Consider the following 22,344-nt stretch of genomic DNA (forward strand, 5'->3'; position numbering starts at 1 on the left):
GGTCCAGCTCCTTTGCTTGGCACAGAAGCCGTTTGACTTCCTGCTCCTTGCAGCCTCTCTAAGGGGGTGTGTCCCTGTCTCTCACCGCCAGCCATGGTTTCTAGGCCCCTGGCATGTGCCAGTTGCCCTCACACGTGTAGTCATGGTGCTCCTCGGTGCAGGTGATGGGTGTGGGGTCCCAGAGGGGCTGTCACTTGCTCAAGGTTAGCTAGGGGGTAAGAAAACCTGGATTCAAACCCAGCCTAAGCTCTTTTCATAACATCTTAAAAGAAAGCCGAGCGTCTGATAAGGATGGACAGAGTTGGGCTCCAGGAGGGTTCACCACTTTTGGGGGTGTGTGCACTGGGGATTGTGTCCAGGACAGCAGGAAGAGCATGTGCAAAGACTCTGAGCCAGGACAGAGCTGTCCCTGTTGACCAGACAGAAGAGAGTCAGGATGGCAGGTGCAGGGAGAGCCAGGAGAGGCAGAACAAGCTGGGGCCCGAAGGGGCTGGCCAAGGGTGGACAGGGCAGGACTTGGAGATAAAGCTGGGGTCGTGGGGTGGCCCTGGTGTTCTGGGCTGGCATGGGGGCCTGCGTCCTTATCATCTGCTCCCCACTCCTCCTATGAACCTGTTCTGGCTGTGCTGGCCTCAAGTGTCACACCTGCTTCAAGCCTAGCACAGCTCCCTGCACAGACGGGATGATTATAAATGAGTGTTGAATGACCGGACCTCCGAGGATACTGTGACATGGAGCTTTGGAAGCCTGGCCAGGCACTTGATAAGGGAGAGGATACTGATTTCTACCGAAGGATCACCCAATCCGCAGTAGAAGCCTAACTCTCCCAGTTGGCCTGTGTGGCTTCAGTTCATAGCCGAAGAACCAGGATAGCAGAAGTAGCTACTATTTAGTAATCATTTTCTATGCACTAGTCACTATGCTAGAAACTTTACAAACCACTGTTCTAATTTAATCCTCACAACCACCCTATAAGGTAGGCTTAGAGAGGGTAGGTAAGTTTTCTAAGGTCACACAGCTAGAAAATTATGGCTGCATTTTTAAGATAATTCTCCCAAGGAGAGAACACTTTCAAAAGTCCTTGCCACAGAGTAGCTGTGAGAGGGCAACACATTTGTTGACTCAGAAATGGAATTTAATTGGGGGCCAGCCCCGATGACCTAGTGGTCAAGTTTGGTGTGCTCTGCTTCAGTAGCCGGAGTTCAGTTCCTGGGTGCTGACCTACACCACTTGTCCATCAGTGGCCAAGCTGTGGTGGTGGCTCACATACAAAAAAAGAGGAAGATTGGTAGTGGATGTCAGCTCAGGGCAAATCTTCCTCAGCAAAAACAAAACCAAAACAAACAAACAAACAAATGGAATTTCATTGGGTCTTGAAGGAAGGGTGGGATTGTATTTGTTGCGAGGGGCAACCAGCAACCCAGAGCTCTTGAGGCTGGAGGGATAGTGTGAGTGCAGACAGGGAGGAGTGAGTGTTGGCAGAGAGACGAAAGCGGCCCCCACTGGGGAGGCTCTGCTTTGGGGAGGGATGTGAGGGGAAACTGGTGATTAGGGGTGGTTGTGGTGCTGTGGAGTTTGGACACGAGGGGTAGTGGGGAGCCACTGGAGGTTCTGGAGTGAGGGAAAGAGAAACTGGTGTTGGATGTTGGCTCTAAAGGCTGTGCAGATGGGAGGAGAGGGAAGAGAGGCCAAGAGGAGGTTAAAGCAGAGAAGGAAAAATAAACTAGATGGAGAAAGAGAAGGAGGGGAAGAGGCACAGAGGGAGGAAGACACACTGATAAGTGGTAATTACTACCATTTGTCCACTGTATTTCACCGAGCCGTTGCACACACATTCTGTCATGGGTTTAATCCTCAAAACAGGCCCATGAAGTAACAGTGATAACGCCTGCTCGCTGAGCCCTCTCTCTGCCAGGTACTCTATGTATACTTCCCGCAGCCCTGTCAGAAGCCACGGCTGGCGGGTGTTAGGAGCCCATCCCTTCTACACGATGCATCTGCAGTTCAGCTGGGCTGAGAAACTCACCCCAGATCGAGCTCAGAACTGGGTTTGGAACCAGGCCTGTCTGGCTCCACCACCTCAGTCTGCCCCACTGTTCCGGACTTTATCCATTTACAGACGAGGAAGCTGAGACTCAGAGAGGCCCTGGGATGCTGCTGGCCCAGCGAGCATCTGGGCAGCAGATATTCCACCTGGCGCCAGGCCGGCTACACTTAGCCTTAGGGGATTGGGTACCAAGTGACCCTCCCCTGACTGGGGCCCCTGGGTCCATTCCTCTTGGTCCCTGTGATTCCTCAGATGGATGTGCCCTGCTAACCACTCTGGAGGCAGCTCTTCCAGATGCCTGAAGACAGGCCTTCAGGTCCATAATGAAGCCTTCAGGAGTGGGGGCAGGCCCTCCAGAGAAGACAGACTCCAGATCACCTCTTGCCTTGCCAAATGAGCCTCAGAGCTCAGTAATGCGAGGGATGGAGGCTCAAATGGGAAGAAGTTCGAGGGACAAAGATAAGAGAAGGGCCAAGGCGGGGATGGGCATGTGGCCAGATCAGCCAAGGGCTGGTCAAAGGAGAGGAAATGGGTGAGGTATTGGTCAAAGATGCCAGGGAGGCGGTGGCCCCAGGCCTTGTCAGGGACCGTCCAGGACCCAGCGGTGACTGCCACCTGGACGGGCATTCCCAGACATCACATTCTTGTGAACTACTGAGAGCCAGCCTTCCCAGCTGCCTCTCTTGGCTGGAGGGTTGGGATTCTGGAGCTTTATGGGGCCTAGAGAAGGTGGAGGCCTGTGGGCTCCAAAACCACATGTGTCTTCTCAGCAGATGACTGGTGGGAAGCCCTCTGGAAAGTGGGCCCTGGGGCACTAGGCGTGGGTCAGTCAACAAATCTCTGCCAAGTAGACTAGTCTGCTTGGCCATTTGGATGGGCTCCATAAATATTTGTTGACTGACTAACAGAAAGGAAGACTAGTCTGAATTAGAGAATGTGCTGCAGAAATAAGATGCATTGAATGACATTCAAACAAGACTCTAGAAGTCTCTGACAGACCTGCATAAGGAATAGAGAAGAATGGCTCTCATCAGCATCTTAAAAATAGAATCTGAATGTAAACTGAGCCTTCTTTATTGGGTCAGAGCGCTTAAAATCTGTTCTCCTTAGTATCTGCAAGTCTCCTCCCTTTGAGCCTGTTTGTTAGGATCTGGAATCTCAGCAGAAAGCTTTGCTTATCAGAGGCGAGCTTCAGTCCTGCTCCGGCTGAAAGAGCCCCAGCTCCCAGTCTGCAGTTCTTCAGTTGCATAAGGCACAGCAGGGCCCTGGCACATGTTCATGTGTCACACCCAAGCTGCCAGGCTACCTGGAAATAGTCCTTTGTGCCAGGACCCCAGTCCTCCTGGTGGGGCTCTCCTGGAGCCTCAGATGAGCTGGGCCAGTGGATGGTGCTCGACTCTTCTGAGAGCTGCATCTGCCTGTCCAGCCAGAGCATAGGCTGGTGGTGGTGATAGTCAGCTCGGGGGCCCCTGGCGGCAGGCTGTCCACCAAGCCTATCCTGAATGGACAGAATTCTGTGCATCGAGGGGGCTGGGCTGGATTCTAACCCCACTTCTGCCCTGTGGCTCCTTATCCCACTCACCAGCCTAAGGGGAGACCTCCCTCGTCTCTGACCAGGCCAGGGACTGCGTGTCCTGATGGCTCTGCACTCACAGGGGGAACACGGGCAGACCCAGGAAGCCCCGGCTGTGGGTTCTAATCACACCCCGACTCCATGGAGGGAGGAGGATGGTGACGGGATCTGCCACCCCCAAGTGGGTTTCCCTGGCAGGTGGAGAAGCATGCCTTCCTTTTCTGCCAAGGGGAAGCCCTTGCCCAACAAGGGGTAACCCACAGGGTCCCATTGGGTGCATGGGAGAGGGAGGGAGGAAGGCTGGGCCCCACTCTCAGAGTCCACAAAGCTTTCTGGAAGAGAAGTGGCTCAGGCCATTGTGAGGGACAAAAGGCCCCAGTGGTGCTTTGGTCAAGCGGGGGCTTAGGGGCATCAAGAATGGGGGTCCCCTAGAGATTCTCAATCAGTGGCCTTCAGGACAAAAATTTTTTCTGATAGACCTATGCAGTAATTTTTGTTTTGGTTTTTTGTTTTGTTTTAATTTCAGGTTAGCAGTTGGCACTTAAATTTGAGAATCTTTTTTTTTTTTGAGGAAGATTAGCCCTGAGCTAACATCTGCTGCCAATCCTGCTCTTTTTGCTGAGAAAGACTGGCCATGAGCTAACATCTGTGCCCATCTTTCTCTACTTTATATGTGTGATGCCTACCACAGCATGGCTTGCCAAGCGGTGCCATGTCTGCACCTGGGATCTGAATCAAGGAACCCCGGGCCACCGAAGTGCGTAATGTGCGCACTTAACTGCTGCACCACTGGGCCGGCCCCAAGAATCTTTCACGTATAAATCTAATTTCCAGTTTCTCTTGAAAAATCAGAAGACCTGGTAACAGTGTGCTGGAGCTGAGTCACTCGGAGCTCCTCTGGCCATCAGAGTTCCCTCCCAGCCACTGGCCTCCCCTAGTAACCTGCCTGGCCCTGGAGCCTGTGATGAACTCTCTGGGGCTGATGCTTTGCGGGAGAGGCGTCGTCTGGGGAAGGCTGGCCTGGGCAAGTGACAGGAGCTGGGTGTGGGAGATGACTGGTGTGGCAGAGTGGCCAGTGGGCTCATGGCTGGGACCTCAGCTCTGGAGGGCCTTGAGAGATGCCTCACTCCCAGTCTGGCAGCCGTGTGGACTGGGAGGGATAAAGCCTTTTCTGGGAGAATTTGGAGGAAACAGAGAGAGGATTAGGGGCGGGGTGAGGTTCCCACCCCTCTTTTGTCTTCATTCCTGCAGACCTGGGAGGCCTTTCCCTAATGTCGTCGTGCTGAGCTCCTAACTGGCCTGCTTAGGGCCTGGAGCCCTGAGAAGGAGAAGACAGGGTCTCCCCATGTCAGGACAGAGGGCCGTGCCCAGAAGGCAACTCCTGACTCCAGGCACTCGGAGCAATGAGGCCCCAGGGTGGTGAGGAAGCCCTGTCAGGAGCACAGAGGAGGTGGCCTGGGATGTCTGAGAGGGGTCGGTGGTGGCACCTCCTTCATCTACCACACCCTGTGCCCCCTGCTGCCAGGCCTCCCTGGGCAGAGCCTGCCCACCTGGGTTCCTGCAGGCACAGGCTGGGGGCGGGAGCTCAACTTGGGCTCAGTCTGCACAGCGCCCGGCCTCCAGTAGGGTGGGGTGGGAGGATCCTTCCTCAGGGCTGAAGGGGACTGTCTCTGACCCAGGGGATCAACAGTCTCATTTCTGAGGGCCCATCCTTGCTGGAAGGCCATGGAAGGCAAAGGCTTCCGAAGAGGGAACGCCCTAGTGGGGGGTGTGGGATGTGGGGAGATGACTCTCCCTACCCAGGGCCACCTAGGGCTCCCTTTGTGGAGCCTTAGTCATAAGGAAGGACGACCCCAAGAGGCTCCATCTTTGGGTGCTGCTGGGGTGGCGAACACAGCTCCCACCCAGGAGCAGAGGGTTTCAGCACAGCCGTCCTGCCTGTCACCACGGGCCGGTGATTTAACCTTTCAAACAGAACATTGGAACTGCTTTCTCACTGGGTTGTTGTGAGGCTCAAAGGAGATTACAAATAACAGTAACCAGTATTTGCTTTATTGATCACTGGCCATGAACCAGGCAGGAAGTCCCAGTCAGAACCAACATCTGCTCCTTAAGAAGAAGGGTGCATTAGTGCCTGGGGGCTGGGCTCTGAACCTGACATGACCCCGGGGCCTCCTCAGGACCTGCAGGAGTCATCAGCAGGGGTTGGGGAGACCCAGATACCCCGTGGGCCCGGCTCCTGCTGCCCACACACCGCCCAGGAGGCCCAGAAGAGGCAGGAGAGTGGATGGCAGGCAGGACATTTGGCATTGGGGTTAGGGGCATCGGCTGCGCCAAGTGCCAGGGTTCAAATGACAGTACGTCCCTTCTCAGATCTCAGGCACTTTGCTTACTCTTTCTGAGCCTGGCTTTCCTTGTCTATAAAGTGAGCATAATGGTAGCGTTTATGTCACAGCCTTGTCGTGCAGTTCAATGCGATACCATCCGCCACGTAACCTTTTTAAAACTCAGCTGGTATTTTTCCCCACTGTACTTCCTTCCTTCCCCGCCTTTCTCCCATTCCTCCAGCCAGGCCCTCTGTGCTCATTGCCTCAGGGAAAGGATGTGACAGGAGGCAAAGAGAAATAGAAGGAGTCTCTTCCTGACTTTTGTGTGTAAAAGCCCTGGCTGTAGGAGAAACTGCAAAGGCAACGGATTTAGGGAAAAAACATCCCGAGTGAGTAAGAACAACCCCACCCTGCCAACTAGAAAAGCACTCAAGCACTCCCAATGGCGTGGGAGGCGGAGGAGGCGGCAGGGGCGGGTGGAGGAGGGGGCGGTGGTGAGCACAGCAGCATGGCTGGGTCCTGGGGAAGGACCATGGTTCCACTCGAAGTCCGGGATCTGGGGTGCCTCCCTCCTGGGGAGAACCCTGGGGATGAGCAAGTCCCAGAGAAAGGAAAGGGCCGTGCCTTGTGACAAGGTCACCGCCTTAAATGGCCACATGGCGAGTTGTCCTGCCCCATGAGGCTGTGAAGCAGCAGATGGGTCCCGGGTGCCACTGTGGCCCAAGAGTGGAGCACCTGCACCCCTCCCAGATTGGAGGGGTTGTGCAGACAGGAGCACAGGGCACCTCCGTGGTGACCAAGGGGACTCATGACATCGGAGTCTCACTGGACGCCTTGTCTTTAATGACAACCCCACTCGCACCCATGGGGACTCAGGCATCCTCCTGGAGAAAATGGCAAGAAGCTTGAGTTGTCTGAGATTAGGATTCAGCCACCAGCGGCTTGGGAATTCAAAATGAAAATAAGGCTGAGTCATAGAAAATAAAGAAAGTCCCATTTCTTACACACTTGAGTCAGGGACTGTGTGAGATCCGTGCCTGCTACAAATACGTGCAAAGGGATTCACAGAGCCTGGCGAGTAGCAGGTCCTGGCTGCCATGCCCAATGGACACATTGTGCCCAATGTGTTAGGCCCAGAGGCAGACGGGATGTTGGGCCCAGGCCTGGCTGTCAGGTTCTCAGCCACCTTCCCGGCTGAGGGCACTCAGGTGGGCAGCTGTGACTCCTGGGCGTGTATCTGAGGCCCACTCAGCTCCTGGCACCCTCTAACCTCCCTGAGATCAGAACATGCCAGCACTGCCCCCGCATACCATGAGCTCCTTTCCTGCTCTCCCCAACCCCTTGGAGTTCTCTCTGAGCCCTAGCGCCTTCAGCCTGATGCCTGGCACAGCCTAGACACAGCGTGGAGCATTCTCTGGGAAGACAGGCCTCCATGTGTCCTCCCCTAGCCTGGGGAACACAGAGATCTCTGAGGACACCCCAGACAGCGCACCAGAGCCATGGGGAGGACTCAGCCCAGACAAGTGCCATTTCTACCTCTGTAAGGGGGCCTATGCTTGTACTGCTCTTAGCCTGGAGTCCTGGGAGACAACGACACGGCCAGGAGGGGCCACGTGGTCTGGGCGAGGCAGCTTGATCAAGGTCCACAGAGGAGTGTTTCAGAACAGGACCCTGGCAAAAGCCTCTCAAAGGCAGCTTGGGGTTGAATGTGGGCTTTACCACACACCCCTGGACCTCACCTGAGGGACCTCACCCCGGGGTCCTCACTCGAGGGCCCAGGCTTTAATCTCATTCATGGAACTGATTTGCCTGAAATGTCGTTGTATTAGTCAGAGTTCTCCAGAGAAACAGAACCAATATGCTCTATCTATCTACCTATCTATCTAAAGATTTATTTTAAGGAATTGGCTCCCACTGTCATGGAGACTGGGAAGTCCAAAATTTACAGGGTGGTCCTGCAGGCTAGAGACCCAGGGAAGAGCTGACGCAGTAGCTCAAATCCAAAGATTGTCTGATGCAAAATTCCTCTTGCTTGAGGAAGGTCAGTCTTTTGTTCCATTCACGCCTTCAGCAGGTTGGATGGGGCCCACCCACGTTATGGAGGGCAGTCTGCTTTACTCAAAGTCCACCTGTGTAAATGTTAATCTCATTCAAAAAACAACTTCACAGAAATATCCAGAATAATATTTCACCACGTCTCTGGGCACTGTGGCCCAGCCAAGTTGACACATAAAATTAACCATCTCGCTCATTCATTCAGTCATTCATTCAGTTTGGTTGAGGGGTGTAGAGACTCACCCAAGCTCTCTCAAAGAAGGAGTGTGCATTGTAAAGGCACACCAAGATTTCACGAGGACCAAAGATGGGCAGCGACTGTCACCATACCTCATGGGAACAACTAAGAGCACTGACCTTTGTTAAACAAGTGTGACGAGTAGCAATGTGCAGGGAAGCACCAGGGTGGGGCTGGGGGAAGGGCACTCTGGTTTTGTCCTACCAACTGCCTCAGGATTGGATATCTCTTCACGTCTGCCCAAGCCTTTGTCAGCTGCAGTATGGGGGAAAGCCACCCGAGCAGACGATTCCACACCCATGGCATCATTCCTTCAGCACCCCCCTCCCCCAACCCCAGCAAAGGACAGGACTTGCCCAAGGTCAAGGAGGATGGGGAAAGGCCTCCTGCCCCCCAGGAATGGGAGGGAAAGAAGTGCACCCCCCAGCTGCCCCCAGAGCTCCAGGGCACAGTGCAGTAACAGACATTCACATGTGCCCTTTCACATGACCTTGACAACTGCTCTACCATTTTAATAGGAGGAAACAGGCTGGGGATGGGGGAGGGGATGAGACAGGCACTTGCCCAAGGTCAAACAGAAGGTCAAAACAGGAGCTTCTGCCCAAGTGATTGATTCCCCATTTCGCAGCTTTCCTGAGCACCCATCAGGGCTCCTGACACAGTGGCCACCAGTGGGGAGTCAGCCCAGTTCCACTGGGATTATAGATGTTGGGGTTCACAGTAAGACCCAGAGACACTGGCTGGCTGCAGTCAACACGTCCTGGCAGCTCCATGTCCTCAGTCACCCACAATGTACCTGGTTTCCCCCGTCTAGACACTCTCTCACCTGGACTCCCACCTACCCGCCCCCACAATTTCCCTCTTGCCCCCCGCATCTGAGTCCACACAGCAGCCAGCATGGACTTTCCAACATAACCCAAGCCTCTTTTACTGGTTTTCCAAAGTGCTTTCGAATAGAATCTACACTCTTTATCTCGGCCAGCAAGGCCCCAGGTGACCGGGTTCCTGACCTCTACTCTGCCTCATTGCTAGCACTCTCCCTCACTCACTGTGTCACTCAGGATGCTTGGGGTTGCATGTGACCAAGAGCCTGACTCAGCTGACTTCATCAGCAAGGAAAGTGTGTCACCTCCTGAAGCAAGAAGTCTGGAGGCAGAGCGTGCCAAGGTCGCTCAGCAGGATCACAGATCCTAGCATCCTGTCGGTGACTGGAATTGGCCACCCCAAGATAGGTCTCTTTGGCATGAGGATTATTTGGGGCTGGTTGCTTTTAAAAACTGCAGACAGGAAAGAAACTGAAAAGTAGAATTTACTTACCCTTTGTTAAGAGGCATTTACATTGTAAAGGAAATCTCCATCTGTAAAGATGTCTCCCTCTCTGTACCAGGAAGAGGGGGGATGACCTCATCTCTAGAAACTCTTAATCAGTGCAGAAGGCAAGGACCTAAACCTGCATAATAATCTTACTCTTGTTTACCATACTTGTCTGGTAACCTCCTGAAACCGACTCTCCCCACCCCCAACATCCTCCTTTGTTTTTAGCTGAGGATGATATTTAAGGTGGTGGCTTCAGCCATTTTGGCGAGTTGCTCAGGTTGCCTGAGTCTCTCCCATGTATACATGTTATAAAGCTTTGTTTAGTTTTCTCCTGTTATTCTATCTCATGTGAATTTAATTCATTCTCCTGCCAGAAGAACCCAGAGTGGGTAGATGAAATGTCTTCCACTCCTGCAGTCCCCACTCTCTGCTGTTATCCTCAGCCTGCTGGGATGGCCTTGGAGGCCGTTACAATCCCAGGGCCACCTGCAGAGGACAAGATCCAGAGGCAGAAGAGAAAACATTTCCTCCTGGGGTCTCTTTTTATCAGTTGTGAAACTTTGTCCAGAAGCCTCCCTCGGTGTCCCCTCTTGCTCATGGGTCAGAACTGCAGCAGGAGCCCAGGCCAGGGGAGGACACTCTGTGATTAGCCCAGACCAATTGCAATTCACCCTCAGTGCTGGAAAAGGTCCACGTGCCCCCTGAAGACCATGGCCACCCAATAACGGACCTCGCGGAAACTGCAGCTCTGCTAGCCCGGTGTGTATGCGCTGGAACCAGAGAGGGCGAGGGCACTGAGGGGCGAGCAGCAGCATCTGTCATACTCACTACACTCCCACCACATGTTTTCCCTCCTGCCTGGAACATTCTTCCATAACTTGCCACCTTGCTGGCTTCTCCTCATCTTTTAGGCATCAAAGAGGCCTTCCAGAGCCCCCCGTCTATAGTGGTACCCTCCCCCCCCCCCCCCCAGTTATTCTCTCACAGAGCATCCAGTTCTTCAAAGCACCCATCCCAAGGTAAAGTGACATATTTACTTGTCCCTTGCACCCAATAGGAGCTCCATGGGGTGGGACTGCATCTCCTCTTGCTCCTCCTGAATCCCCAGCCACACACAGTGAGTGGCACATAATAGTACTGACCTCTGTATTCTGAAGGAATGGCTGCATGACTCAAGATCAGATATCATTCAGGCTTTGTAGTCATCTCAGCCACCCTGCACCCTAGTGATCCTGACCCTCATTTTATAGATTGGACCCCCAAGACTGAGAGAGGCCAAATGACTTCTCTAAAGGGATGTAGCTGGTAAGGAGCAAAATCAAAATTCAATCCTACGTTTTCTTATCCCAATATCTTTGTCCTTTTCCATACGTGTCCACTTACGATCTGTTGGATTATGAATGACAGAAGATGGACTGGCTTAAGCAAAGACATACTTATGCTCACATAAATGGAAAGTCCAGAGATGGATCTAGTTCAGTGTGGCTTCCATGACATCTCCAGGATCCTCTCTTGGCTCCACTCTCTCTGGGTTGTCTCCACTTTGAGGCTTTCCACGGCAGCCCTCAGAATTTAAGGCCCATGTCACATCCTGACCAGTAGGAGGAAGAGCCTGCTCCCTTTCAACAGAGTCCTCAAACAGAAGTCTGGAACTGAGTTTTGCTGGCTCTGGTTGGCCAGACATGGTCATGCGCCTGTCCCTAAATCAATCACAGTGGCCAGGGGAGGGACTGTGTTGATCGGCTTGGCCTGGGTCACAATCTCCACCCCAAGGAGCCTGAGGGTGAAAGATGAGGTCAACATCATACAAAACCCATGGGATGAGGGGGCATATCTCCCCAAACTCCAATCCAGGCACTGTCCCCTGAAAAGAGGATCAGAACACAGGAAAGCAAAAATGCCACACACACCACAAGACCCAAGACATCATCAATTTGGTTTGAAATTTTACCAATGAAGCCCTTTCTTCAACAAAGTCTGTGGAAACCCCATGTACACGTAGATGAAAAGGGTGCTCTGGATGGAGCAGTGGTGGGTGGGAGATGCTGAAGCCACTTCCTTTTGGCCTCCCCTTTACAGTCCCTGAGGCCCTTCTGGGTTGACCCTAGGCTTCCTCAGAGCACAATTTAAAAACCTTTCCTGTCCTCCAATCTCTTCACTAGAGAGTTGAAGCAGATCCCCAAGTGGGTCAACGTCTTTCTTTGTCACATGGCAGAAAGACCTAACTCTCACTCTGGTGCTCCTTTGAGAGGAACCAGCAGACATCTCTTCAGGCAGAGGGTAGTCAAGACACATTTAAGGAGCAACACCAACCCCACTCCTATTGTTTTCCCGGTTCCCACTCATGAACCCTTTGTAGCTTATTTTCATAGGATCCAGAGGTGCTGAGCTGAGCCTGGTTTAGCAGAACGAATGACAATCACAGTTGTTATATGGGTGCAGGGCAACTAAAAATGACAAGCCACTGAGTCCTCGTTACCTGTGATAAGGCATATGAAGGCTTAGGACAGAGGATGCACTCAGAGCAAACGTCAGCCATCATCATCATTGTCATCATTGTCATCTATCTTGTTCTGAGCTTATCTCTGCCACTTATTCATGTTGTGACCCTGAGCATTCTCATTTTAGTTTCCTCCCCTGTAAAATGATGATAATGATGCCATCTCTTGGGGTTATTCTGAGGACCAAATAAAATAACAGACATATAACATGTTTGAAATATATATATCAGTATTATTATTACCTGGCAAATAGTTGATTTTTCTTAGACGCACATGTCAAGTCAAACACAATTCACTTCTGAGGATTATGACTGTGTCCATTCTTGATGGAACCTTGTAATGTGAATTTTACAGCTCACACTCCAACCCAAGGAGAACAATTTCTTTACTTTCACAAGCTAACCCCTATGATCAAGGCAGAAAACTAAATTTAAAGAAAATAAAGCTTAGGTTTAGAAATTGGTAGATAAATAGAAGAATGTACCAATTTGTGATTGTTGCTCAAAAGCTCACCAGAGTTTAGTAATGTGTAACTGAAATAGAGGACTCTGTGGTTAATACCAATTTTTTCTTTCGAAGACAAACTAATTGTAAATCATTGAAAAATATCAATAGATTTAAACGTAAAATGCAAAACTATAAAACTCCTAGAAGATAACAAAGGAGAAGTTCTATATGACCTTGGGTATGGCAGTGACTTTTTAGATAAAACACTGAAGATGTGATCCATGAAAGAAATAATTGATAGGCTAGACTTCATTAAAATCAAAAACTCCTGCTCTGTGAAAGACTGACAAGAGAATGAGAAGGCAATTCACAGACTAGGAGAAAATATTTTCAAAAGACATAGATATGATATGATAAAGGACTGTCATCCAAAATATACAAAGAACTTTTAAAACTGAACAATGAGAAAATGAACAACCTAATTAAAAAATGGGCAAAAGACCTGAACAGGCACCTCACCAAAGAAGATATACACACGGCAAATGAGCATATGAAAAGATGCTCAACATCATACGTCATTACAGAACTGCAATTTAAGACAACAATGAGATACCACTACACACCTTTTAGAATGGCCAAAATCAACAGCACGACAACACTAAATGCCGGTGAGGATGTGGGGCAATGAATGCTCATTCATTGCTGGTGGGAATGCAAAATGGTACAGCCACTTTGGAAGACAGTTAGGCAGCTTCATACAAAACTAAATATACTCTTACTATACGACCCAGCAGTCTCACTCCTTGGTATTTACTCAGATGAGTTGAAAACATGTCCACACAAAATATGCTCATGGATGTTTATAGCGGCTTTATTCACAGTTGCCAAAACTTGGAACAACCCAGATGTTCTTCAGTAGGTAAATGGATAAATAAACTATGGTACATCCACGCAATGGAATATTATTTGGCTCAGAAAAGAAATGTGCTATCAAGTCATGAAAAGACATGGAGGAAACTTAAATGCTTCTTACTAAGTGAAAGAAGCCAATTTGAAAATGCTACTTGGCTGTATGTTTCTAACTATATGACATTCTGGAAAAGACAAAACTATGGACACAGGAAAAGGGTCAGAGGTTCCCAGGGGTTGTGGGGAGGAGTGACGAATAGGTGGAACATGGAGGATTTTTAGGACAGTGAAACTATTCTATGATACTTAATGGTGGATATACATCATTATGCATTTGTCCAAACCTATAGGATATACAATGCCCAGAGTGAACTCTAACGTAAACTATGGACCCTGGGTGACAATGATGCATCAATGTAGGTTCATCAATTGTAACAAATGTACCACTGTGGTGCCGGATGGTATAGTGGGTCAGGGAGGCTGTGCATATTTTGGGGCAAGGGTGTGTGGGAATTCTCTGTACCTTCTGCTCAATTTTGCTGTGAACTTAAAACTGCTTTTACAAATAGAGTCTATTTTTAAAAAATCAATGTGAGAAAAATATTGTCTTCCAATACCATACCGTCCTCCTCCTAAAAATTTCCTTTTGTTTTAAATTTTAAATTGCGGTTGAAGTCATTGATTACTGAGACTCAGCCTCTTTGATGAAAACTCAAGAGATTTGAGCTCTAGTTCTATTTAAGCCACCAAGTGTTCTATCTTGCAAATCACATGTCCTCCTGGCCCTCATCCAAAACTGGCATTGCTGAGCACTTTCACTCACTTGACTTCTCTTTGCAAGTTTTTATATTTGCATTTGGGGATCTTCTTCTATTTTATTTGTGGAGTAGGAAAAAAAGTTGAAGTGGGGAAGTTATGCTTGGTCAAGAGTCCATCAGACATCTACATCTTCCACCAAAGTCCCAGAATTGAAATGAAAATGACAGCACTGTATTAGAATTTTGCTACCAGAAATTTGAAATTGGGGAATATGTCAGTCAGAGCCCCCAAAAAGGAACAGATGGCACACTCAAATTAGGAGAAGTTGAGGAGGGTTAATTTACAAAGAGATATTTACAGAGGTGTGGCCAGGGTGGAGGGGAACCATAACAGGTGGTGCAGAAACCTGGGTTACCATCCCTAATCTTGCTTACAAGAGGGAGAGGTTGCCAGCACCCAGAGGGATCATTTTACGTATGATGGAGGCTGCCCTGAGAGGAAATCGTGCGGAGGACCCCAGCCAGCAGAGGAGATTCTGCAGTGGGAGAGACAGTTATCTGGATCCTACCCTCCGCCCTCCCTCCAGTCTCCTACCTGGGATCCCCCTTGGCCAGACTGTGGCACAGCCAGAGGGCAGGGGAGCCCACTACTGTGGTTCATGCCTGTTAGTCTACTAGGAATAGAGCAAGGTGGGGACAGGAGGAGAGTGGACCTGGAGGGCCACGCAGAAGGCACAGGCCAGGACATGCTTCAATTATCATTAATTCCTCCATTCAATCTGTATTTTTTGAGCATCTATGATGTGCCAGCTAATGTTCGAACATGGCAGACAAAGTCCTTGCCCTCACGGAACTAATATTCAATGGCTCATGGTATTAGGTGTGATATCAGAGCCACTGGCCATTTAGTTTGGAATATCTGCCCAGCCTAACCTCCCTCTGCTTGCCACGCATAGTCTCATCACCAGTCAAGTGGGCCAGGTCAAAGGTCGCCACACCGATGCCCCTTTCCTGACTCTGACCCTGATTCCCCCCGCCCCTCTGCCCTGTGAAACTTTACGTGAGCATAGAGGTCACTGTGCTGTAGGGTACAGGTGGTGACCCCACTAGACTGGGAGCAAGGAGCTCTCTGTTCCCATGCCTTGAAGGCGGCCTCACCCTTAATAAGCACTTGTAACAGCAGATGCTTGATAGGCGTTTGAGACCTAGATGATAAATGGTTTTATGCTCTCACAAAACATTGTGTTCTTTCTTCCTACTTTTGGCCATGCTCCCTTTTCATCCTTTCCCCATATCTTGCTGCCCTCATGGACTCCAGCTCTCAGGAGCCTGGCCCTTCTATACTGACAACAGTGCCAGCCCAGTACTAAATTGTTTCCCACTTGTCCCCTCTGTGCACCACAGGGCTCTACTCCTTGGCCAGCTGTGAGCTGGGCTTCAAATCCAGGACTGTGAATTTCACAGTCACATCTTCTATTTCCTGTGTGCTCCCAACCGACCACTGCCCAGCCCATAGTAGATGACGTGAGAATTATGATAAGAGTAATAACGGGCAATCTCTGAACACATGCTCTGGGCCAAGGACAAGCGGGGCCCTTGACTTGGATTACCTCGTTTCATTTTCACAACAACCCCATGAGGCCATAGCCTGGCATCCCCACTTAATGCATGCGTAAACAGGTTCAGAGGTTTTCAGTGACTCATCAAACATCCCACAACTGGTGGGCAGTGAAGCCTGGCCTTGAACCCAGGCCATCCAATTCCGAATCCTGCTCTCTTAACCACTCAGGGACCATCTCCACACCTCTACTCTTTGGCATTCTCCTCCTCACATTCTGCCCCTTTCCTCCCCCACTCAGCATCTAGAACACACCTGGGCATGTAGAAGGTGCTTAATAAACGTGTGTAGATTGCATGTTAGATGAGGTCCCCCATGACTGATCAATACTCAGGAGGCCCTGGCACTTCCAGTAACACTGCAGCTACAGGAAGCCTTTGCAGCCAGGCCTTACCTCCACAAGTCAGCACGATGCCCTCCAATGGCCTGACAGCCCCTTTGTCTCCCCAGATTGAGGTGCTGGCTGGGTTTCCAGCCATCCCAGGACATTGCTCCTGGCAAATGCCCTTTGCTTCCAAAGCAGAAACAAAGTGTGGAAAACCCAGGTCCCTCTTTCAAGCACTCTGAATCAGTAACGGGAGCCCATAAAGTACAGGTTATGAAGTGTTGCCGCGTCTGAAACAACTGTTTCTTTATTGAGTAAGCACACACCAGAAATCCGTTCATTTCTGGGCAGGGGCTAATGGAAAAAGAGAAAATCTTTCCATGTATTTATTATGTGAAACATAACATACGGGGGATATGCACGGCAATATGTAATTAGACATGAAACAAGGCAGACTTGAGGAATTGCCAGAAGCCTGCGGCAGGATAATGAAACTGCTGTACAAGGCTTTGAGTGGTATCATTTCTTTCACGATCCATCATTGTGATCCGCTGCCCGGTAACCTGTTGAATGGAGACCAGGCTGTGGAAACCCAGAGCTGGGAGTTCATGCGGGGGGACGCTGGCTGGGCACCATCTTTGTTTAGTTTCTGTGTTTTTTCCAAGGCAAAGATACATTCATCTTGAGGCTCTGGCAGCAGAGGAGCTGGATAAAGAGAGGGTGGGTGTGGAGGGGACGAGGCCCACCCCAGGCAGAGGGTGATGGAAGTAAGTCCCCTGATCTCTCCCGTCCTGACTGGACTGGGCAGGGCTGTTCTCTTTCCTGACACACCAGGTGGGTGGGCATGGGGACTGTGGCAGCTTCTAGTTTCAGCTCTGTGGCCATCTTGTGTTAGGACCATCCCCAAACCACCAGAATTCCCTGGGCCTCAGTGGCTCCTCTGCAGGACGGGGAAGGTCGTTCACCCAAGAAGCCCATGCCCAGGGATACGTGCCAGGAGGTCAGTGACTACAGAGTGGAGAAGATCCTGCTGTCCTGGCCCTCCCATGATAACCTGCCCAGGATATCGTTCAGCGCCAAGGTTGATTTCAAGTTTTTCATTAAAAATGTGCCAGTACGGTTCTTTGTGGGTTTAAAATAATAATAATAATACAGAAGTTCTGCTACGTGTACATCTGGCACCTAGCAGGTACCCAAGCTCTTCTTTGCCTTGCAGATAATTACTCGACAGATCACTTCCTTAAGCTCCCCCCCTCTGTCCCCGACACCTCCTTTTCCTCTGCAACTGCCTCAGTCTCTCAGTCTCTTTCCCAAACTGTTACGACAGCTTCTGAATCTAGTCTGGCCTGGTGAGTCTTCCCTCTTTGTCCCCAGCCATCCTCTCTCCATCCTTCTCTGCCCTGCTCCGTGTCCCCAGAAACCTACCCCTGCAGCCTCCTTCACGGGCACATTCTTGCTGGTGGCTCTGGCTTCTGCCCATGGAAAGCCACAGGAGGAGATCTGAGGTGGGCTCCTCTCGCTCCTTTCCAGCTCCGGGCCATTTTTCTGCCGGTGATTGGGTCCCCAAAAGTTTGCTCCTCTGGCTCTCACGGGGTCCAGTGATGCGGGTTCCTGCCCCTGCCTGCAGGCCTAATTAATGGTGGAGAGGGCTTCCTGCTGCTGCCCACTTCTGGGGGCCTTTGCATCGCTCATTGGTCCCACCCACCCCTCCATGAGCAATGGGCATATTCACCCATTGATGAGCCCCCTGAGTGGCACTGTCTCCTGCCCCGTGAACTTACACGCCACTCGGGCTTCCAGACTCTCCCCCTCCCTGCTTCTGTTATCTGTCTGCATAGGATTCCCAGAGCTCAGTCCTGTGTCCTTCCATTGTCTTCATCAGTCTAAGAGGAGCATTTACAACCCTCCACAGCTTGGCTCATGGTCTCCCCTCTGCTCCACCTCTTTCCTCTGCTGCCTGTAGCTCGCCCAAAGCAGAGCCAGGTGCTCTCCTTAAATGCAGCCCCGCTGCTCCCTCTCCCCAGATCTCCACCCGTCCGAATCCTGCCTGTCCTGTAAGGCTCAGCTGAAACGTCACTTCTTCCCTAAAACCCCCCTCTCCTTCCAGCTGGAAGTAACGTTCCCCTCAGCTGAACTCCCAGGGGATATTATCTGTTTCTCCCTTGGTCACTTATCACTTCCCCAACTTGTATGAGAACAACTTATGTACGAGTTCTATCTTCCCTGGGGGCTGGCCTCTTTCATCTTGCTGTGATTGTGTGGCACTGTCACTAAACACGTGTGCTCTGGAGACAGCTACCCGGCTTCAAAGCCTGGCTCTGCTGCTTGTCAGCCACAGGAACTTGGCACGTTATGGTACTTCTCTGAGCCTCACGTTGCTCATCTGTGAGATGGAGGGGGCGTCACCATAACACCTGTCTTGCAGGCTTGTTGGAGGATTACAGGAGTTAGGGCACAGGGAACACGTTCAGGAGGGGTCTGGCACACCGTAAGGGCTCCACGGATGTCAATTCTCTCCTCTTCCTCACCTTATTGTTACTCTAGGTAGCACGTGGATGATTAATTCCGTGTGCTGTTGGAGATAATGAGACAGTAGATGGAATGATAGAGCAGAGCCTTGGAAAACAAAAACTTCATCGGGACGATTTTCCTAGACTGGTCATGTTAAAGACTGTGCCCGTCTCCAAAGCTAGAATTATATTCAGAGATGAAGCCCAGCCCTCTCGTTAAAACACCGGGTAAACACCTGCTTACTGCTGGGTGACCTGCCCAAGGCCACACAATGAGTGTGCAGAGCTGGGGTTTGAACTCAACTTTTCTTCCTGCAACTGTTTTTCTTCTAGGCTTGTCAAGTTTCTGAATAATAAGCATTTTCAAACTTCCAAGCCCTAAGAGAAGGGGACCTCTATGGAACTAGCCTGGAGAATGGGACCCCCTGGTGGACAAGCAGCAAGGACCCATGACCTTGGGGGTTCCCTGGGACTCCCTGGACCTTCTTATAATTTGGGGATGGAATTTAAGGGTCTGGAAACCCTGCCTCCTGTTTGCCTCCTGGAACTTCGCATCCTGTTCTGGGGGACATTTTACCCGCTGAGGAGATCTCAAAACACTGGGTGAGTCCTTAGCTCTGAGAGACGCGAGCATCTTCGAGAAGAGCTGACATAGAGTCAGTGGGAAGAAATGGATGAGAAACAGGCCCCGTTGGTGTTGGCCTGTCTGAAATCCAAAAATAGATCTGATCCAACAACATTTGGGCAACTATTGACCTTGTCATGGAGCCCAAAGCCCTTGGCTGGGTGAGTGGGGATTAGGCAAGAACATTTCAGAAAGAATGCCCCTGTGCCTCAGCCACCAGGAATGCGGCGTCATTCCTGCCCTGGTGGAGGGCGACTGAGGGGAAAGGAGCCCACAGGGCCAGCAGTCAGTCGGGGCCTGCTCTGGAGCCCATCTGGCCACCAGCGCTGATGCCTCACAAACCAGTCATGGTGGGCGACGCTCCCATCCCTCAGAGCCGGTCTCCCACCTGTGGCAGCATCCTGTATGGCAGGGTCTGGGAGGAAGACTGGGGTGCGGGGCAAAGCCAGGCAGCTCGGGTGCTGAGGTGGGCTTGGACCTGGGGGCAGCGTGGGGGGAAGTGTTCTCTTGTGGGCAGCGTGGACATTGGAGCCGGGTCGGCACTCCCACCTGGCATCCGTGAGATCTCCACAAAGTCTCGGAAACACACCAAGGCCCGGTTTTCTTTATCTTTAGTACCTGCTCCAGCTGTTTCAGAATTACCGGGGTAAGCTGAAAAGGCTGGAGATGGGGGAGGGGGGCGGGGGGGTCTGAGTCACCTGAGAGAGTGGTAGCTCTACTGCTTAGCACCGTGCGTCCTTGAGAAACAGACAAACTGAGTCTCATTGTTGTCGTCTTTACACAGGGGTCATTGGGAAGACCGAATGGTGCACATGAAGGCCTCAGCGCACAAAGTGTTGGCTCAACAAATGTCAATCGAGTGGACAATGTATGGGAGGTTCCTTGGAAATCACAAGGGCCCACAGAGAAGCATCACCCCCAGGCAGTGGGGCCCTTTGGGTAGCACGTGGGCTTCCTGTGCCTGGGGGACCTTCTCCCTGCTTTCCTAGCCTCTCAGGTTGGGGCCCAGCTTGGAGCAGACAGCCCATGCAACTGACCTTTCCCCAGGAGAGGGAAAGGCCTAGCCGGGATATGAGTTTCTTGACAGGAATTAATCTGTGATCCTACCTTAGGTCTCTGTCCAGAACGTTCAATGGTCAGGACACTAGGGCCCCTTGGTACCCTTCCACCAAGCTCCAGTTGTAAGTTGGAGCAGTGGAGGCTTTTTCAAGAGCAGAGGGATTTTTCTGAGAGCTGAGGTGTAGGGAGTCAAGCGGAGGGTCCCTTTGGCTGAGGTGGGCTGGCTGTCTCTCGTCCTGTTCCCCAAGCCCTGGCTGCCAGGCTGAGCTGACTGTGAGGGAGGCACTGGTGGAGACTGACGCGCCACTATCTCCCCACCCTCCCCCTCCGCAACCCCTGGAATCAATCCTTCAACTTCCAAGTGCCAGGGAGCCGCGATCACTCTTGTCCACATGGAGAGGAGGGAGTCATGAGGAGGAGCTGAGAGATCTCAACGAGGCAACTACGACATTAAAGCACGAGACCCACCGTGACTACCGCGCCCCTGCTCACAGACGTGTAGTCACACACACGTGTGGGTACAACACATGTAGATACACAGACTTACTCTCAGCAAATATTTAGTAAAGTTCTACAGGGCCCTGGCAAGGCAAACGTGAATCCAATCCTGTCCTCAGGGAGTTGCAGTCCAGGAGGGGTGGGGGGAACTGGCAGAAACAGCGTGGTGGTCAGTGCTCTGTCTTTTACGTGCAAAGCCAGGGGAGTTCTGGAGAGATAGTCACTCTGTATGTGGGGATCTGGGAGCTCTTCAAACAAGGGCTGCTGCCTGGCTGGGTGTTGAAGGAGAGTGGGCGAGACAGAAACCCAGGCAGACGTCGCCTCCCACAGAGCGTGGTCTTTCCTGATGCCTGCCTTGTCCTGCCCTGTTGGCCCAGGTGTCCCAGACCCGTGATCCTGCGATAGTGGGCATGTCTCTGCCACTGTGAGCTATGAGGGATGGTGTCTTTGTGCCTCTAGTTCCTGAATCACATCTAACATAGCGGAGATTTTCAATAAATGCTGAATAAGTACGTAAAGGAGGAGAAAGACACACGGGGCAGAGAACAGCGTGTGCAAAGGCAAAGAAGAGTGCAGATGAAGGGCAGTAGAGGCATAACACACAAAGAGGCCCGCGGGGACATGAAACTGGCGCCTACAGCGCCTCTGCCAGTGCTCCCTGTCACAGAACCTCTCTGAGCGTCCACCCAGGGCCCGCCTCCTCTCCCACCTGGAGAAGACAGACCAGTGTGGCCGCAGGCATTGCTCAAGGTCAGGAACAGGGCCCAGTGTCTCCAGTGTCGCTGCCCACAGCTGAAAGCCTCCAGCCTGGCGACTCCCAGCACATGCCATGACTGGTGAACGCTTTGCAAATCTGGTTCCCATTAAGGTGCCAGTGAAGAAACCCAGGAGAGTCTCATGGTAAAATCAGACCAGATAGGAGTAGAGGGACAAAGGTCCCACAAAACAGCACTAGCCCCGTGGTTCTGACATGCCCGGAGGGTCTGGAAATATCCATGGCTCGCTTGGTGTTGGGGTGGGGATAGGGGTAGCTGGGAGGATGCTGGCTTTTCAGTGTTACCAAAAGAATATAAAGTCACACCATCAAATAACCATTGCCTCACCAAAATGGGACCCAAAGAGCAGCCCAATTCTCCCAGTGAGAAAGAGGCCACGGAGCATAGTCTCCTAATTATGGTGACAAGGACAGCAATGCTAGCCGACAGTCGCGGGAGCCTGTCAGTGCGAGGCAAGCCCAAGAGGCAGGACTGCCGAGTGGCTTCTGCCAGGTAGAACTGCGCTGGCTCTGCCACTTACTAGACTTGTGAGCTTCAGGGAGGATTCAGGGAGGATGCCAAGGCTGGGTGCAGCCCCAGCACAGAGCCCGGCTCAGAGCAAATGCCCAACAAGCATTAGCTGTCATTGGTATTCTTGCTAAAACCCTCCAAACAAACCCAAGAGATAAGCAGGAGAATCACACCCATCTGGGAGGTGAGGAAACCAAAGTTCAGGAAAGTTCCAGATGACACAGCTAGAAGCGGCAGAGCTGAGCCCAAGC

This window comes from Equus caballus, chromosome 1, assembly GCF_041296265.1.
Source record: "Equus caballus isolate H_3958 breed thoroughbred chromosome 1, TB-T2T, whole genome shotgun sequence".
Taxonomy (NCBI): Eukaryota; Metazoa; Chordata; class Mammalia; order Perissodactyla; family Equidae; genus Equus; species Equus caballus.